The sequence below is a fragment of the Dromiciops gliroides genome, chromosome 3 (genome assembly GCF_019393635.1).
Source record: "Dromiciops gliroides isolate mDroGli1 chromosome 3, mDroGli1.pri, whole genome shotgun sequence".
NCBI classification, from domain to species: domain Eukaryota; kingdom Metazoa; phylum Chordata; class Mammalia; order Microbiotheria; family Microbiotheriidae; genus Dromiciops; species Dromiciops gliroides.
The window spans coordinates 358,592,407-358,596,632 of NC_057863.1; the positions used below are offsets into that span (position 1 = coordinate 358,592,407).

At 35.7% G+C, this 4,226-nt stretch overlaps 1 pseudogene; it reads right to left on the reverse strand.

The window, feature by feature from the left end:
• Positions 1-1,698: 1,698 nt before the first annotated feature.
• Positions 1,699-2,688, reverse strand: LOC122750426 (annotated as a pseudogene).
• Positions 2,689-4,226: the final 1,538 nt, after the last annotated feature.

The following is a 4,226-nucleotide window of genomic DNA, read 5'->3' on the forward strand; positions in this document are numbered from 1 at the left end:
AATTTTTTAAATAAAATAAAATACTATTAAAAAGAGAATCACTGCTTTGTAGTATGGTTTGAGATCTGGTACTATGAGGTTCCCTTATTTCATATTTCATTATTTCCCTTGAGAGTCTTGACTTTTTTTTTGCTTCCATATAAACTTTCTTAACATTTTTTCTAGTTCTATGAAGTAATCCTTTGGCAGTTTGATTGATATGGCATTGAATAGGTAAATTAGGTAGCATTGTGGCTGTTATTCATCCTACCCATGAGGAATTAATACTTTTCTAATTATTTACTTTTGTCTTTATTTCTTGCTATATTTATTTAGTTCTTATGTATATTTTGATAGATAGACTCAAGTATTTTACACAATCTGTAGTTATTTAAAAGGGAATTTCTTTTTCTATTTTTTACCTGTGGTTTTATTGGTATTAGGTAGAAATACTGATGATTTGCATGGATTTATTTTCTATACTAAAAGTTTGCTGAAGTCATTGTTTCAATTTATTTTTTATTTTATTTAAAAAAAATTTTTTGTGGGGCAATGGGGGTTAAGTGACTTGCCCAGGGCCACACAGCTAGTAAGTGTCAAGTATCTGAGGCCAGATTTGAACTCAGGTACTCCTGAATCCAGGACCAGTGATTTATCCACTGCGCCACCTAGCTGCCCAACTCAATTTATTTTTTAAGTTGACTCTTTAAGTACAACATCATATTATCTTCAAAAAGTGATAATTTTGCTTCCTCTTAATCTATACTTTTCCCCTCAATTTCTTTTTCTTGTCTTATTGCTATATCCAATATTTCTTATACCTTGCCAAATAGAAGTGGTGACAATAGACATCCTTGTTTCACTCTTCATTTTCTTGGAAAGGATTCTCATTTATCTTTATAACATATATTGATCATCCTTGGATTTAGATATCTATTCTAGATATAGGTATAGATATAGATACAGATACAAATATCATTTTGGTGATTTGCTCTTTGATCCACCAATTTTTAGGACTGTTATTTAGTCCCCAGTTGATTTTTAAATACTTTTTTCCAGTTACATGTAAAGATAGTTTTCAACATTCATTTTTATAAGATTTTGAGTTCCAAATTTTTCTCCCTTCCTCTCTTCCCTCCCTGTTCCCCAAGACAGCAATCAATCTGATATAGGTTATACATTACAATCATCTTAAACATATTTCCACATTAGTCATGTTTTGAAAGAAGAATCAGAACAAAAGGGGAAAACCTCAAAAAAGAAGAAACAAAAACAAAAAGAAAAAGTGAAAATAATATGGTTCAATGTGCATTCATAGTCCACAGTTCTTTTTTTGGATGTGGAGAGCATTTTCCATCATGATTCTTTTGGCATTGTCTTGACTCATTGTTTTTCTAAGAGCTACATCTATCACAAGTGATCATCACAGTGTTGCTGTTACTGTGTACACTGTTCTCCTGGTTCTGCTCACTTCACTTAGTATCAGTTCATTTAAGTCTTTCCAGGTTTTTCTGAAGCCTGCCTGCTCATCATTTCTTATAGCACAATAGTATTCCATTACATTCATATACCACAACTTGTTCAGCCATTCCGCAGTTGGTAGGAATCCCCTCAATTTCCAATTCTTTGCCACCACAAAAAGAGCTGCTATAAATATTTTTGTACATGTGGGTCCTTTCCCCTTTTTTAATTTTAATTTATTTATTTTTATTTCAAATATTTTAATAAGAGTTCTCTGCCAGGCATTTAAAACACCAGTTTGTGAGGATAGACTCCATTGGAGAGAGAGAATACAGAACGCAGGTAGCCACGGAGCTGAGGAATCTTCTTGATTTGGGGCAGGATCTGAGAGTTCACTGCTTTCTGGTCAGTCTTGCGCTGCTCTGTAATCTCATATTTCTCTTTTTCTGTGTCAAAAATCTCTCCTTCTTGGTGTCTAGGTTTATGGAGCCTCTTCTTCTTCTTGAAGCAAGCGTCAGTAAGATGATTTGGAATTTTCACACCTGGAAGGTTAACCCTGGTAGAAGTGGCAATGACAAATTTCTGACGGGGTCATCGCAGAGGAACACGGTTGATGGTCAGAGGTCCAGCCTATGGCGGCCAGTGAGCATGATCAAAACCGTGCCTGGGATGATACTAGATCAGAGTCTCCTCACATGCTGGCTGAAGGGCTTTTTGCCATGACTGAGCAGCTTTCTAGGCACATCCTCGGTAAGGTAATACCTAGGCATTTTGCGGATCTTTACCACTCGGTTTCCTCCATTCTTGTTCCCACTAACTGGCTTTGAGATGGTAGCAGGTACCTCATCTTTCTTTTTCCTTTCAATCCGGGTTTTGGGTGCAGTGTACTTGCGTTTGTACATGGCCCGCCTGGAATACATGGCAGACCTTGAGTATCTGCCGATCCCTCTGGCCAGGACTGGGTTGCGGCTGCAGTGCTTTCGAGGCTTTTCCACCACCTTCTAGGCAGCATCTTTCTTTTTGGGCTTCTTTTCCTTTTTTTTTTTTTAAGTGAGGCAATTGGGGTTAAGTGACTTGCCCAGGGTCACACAGCTAGGAAGTGTTAAGTGTCTGAGGCTGGATTTGAACCCAGGTACTCCTGACTCCAAGGCCAGTGCTCTATTTACTGTGCCACCTAGCTGCCCCTCCTTTTTTTTCTTTTTTGACCTTTTTTTCCTTTAGCTCCTATGGGGGCTTTTGGTCTGCCATCTTGAGAGACAGGAAAGAGCCTTTCCCCTTTTTTATGATCTCTTTGGGATACAGACCTAGTAGTGGTATTACTGGGTCAAAGGGTATGCATAGCTCCATAGCCCTTTGGGCATAGCTCCAAATTGTTCTCTAGAATGGTTGGATCAGTTCACAACTCCACCAACAATCTACTCCAACATTTATAATTTTCCTTTTTTGTCTTATTAGCCAATCTGATAGGTATAAAATGGTGATTTTTAATACTTTTTAAAGTAGCCCTTTATTTAATATATTTTATTGCATTATGGTCAATAAAGGATGTGTATAAAGTTCTACTTTTCTGCATTTATTTCTGAGGTGTTTATGTCTCAATACATGATCAGTTTTTGTAAATGTATGTGTGTATATAGATAGATAGATGTATATGTGTGTATGTGCATTTGTGTATATACATACATATATACACATGTATATTCCCATTCAATAATCACTAGAGATCAACCATATCTAATTTTTCTCAAATTCTGTTCAGGTCTTTAACTTCTTTTCTGTTTCTTTTTTTGTTTGGATTTATCTAGGGCCAATAGATATACATTGAGGTTCCCCCACCATTATGGTTTTATATTCTATTTCTCCTAATGATTTATTTAGTTTTCACTTTAAGTATTTAGAAGTTATACTATTTATTGCATATAAGCTACATATTGAAATAAGTTCATTTTCTATGCAACCTTTTAGCACAATGTAGTTTTCTTTTTAAAAATAAAAGTATTTTATTATTTTCCAGTTACATGTAGAGATAGTTTTCAACATTTGTTTATATAAGATTTCCAATTTCAATTTTTTCTCCCTCCCTCCCCTCCCCCCTCCCCTAGACAGCAGGCAATCCGATATAGGCTAGATAGATAGATAGATAGTAGTTTTCTTTTTATCTCTTTTAATTAAGTTTAATTTTGCTGTTGACTTATATGAAATCATAATTGCTATCCCTGCTTTTTTTTTTGCATTCAGCTAAGGCACCACAGATTTTGCTCCAAACCACCATTTTAATTCTGTGTGAATCTTTATATTTCTTTCTTTCTTTTTTTTGCCTGTGAATCTTTATATTTCAAGTATGTTTCTTGTAGGGGCAGCTAGGTGGTACAGTAGATAGAGCACTGAGCAGATCTGAGTTCAAATATGATCTCAGACACTTACTAGTTGTGTGAGTCTGGGCAAATCACTTAACCCCAATTTCCTCAAACATCCAGAACCATCTCCAATCATTCTGATGTATATATCTTGCTACTGGACCCAGTTAGATCTGGAGGAGACAGTGAGGTCAGTGATTTTGCACAGTGCTCCCTCACTTAAGTCATGACATCACCTCCCAATGTCATGGTCCTCTTCAAGAATGAAGGACAAAACAATATATTTCTTGTAAACAATATATTGTTGCATGTTTTTCTTCCTTATTGATTCCGCTAAAATCTTCCACTTTATGGGTAAGTTCATACCATTCACATTCATAGTCATGATAGCTAATTGTTTATTTTCCTCCATCCTATTCTCTTATACTT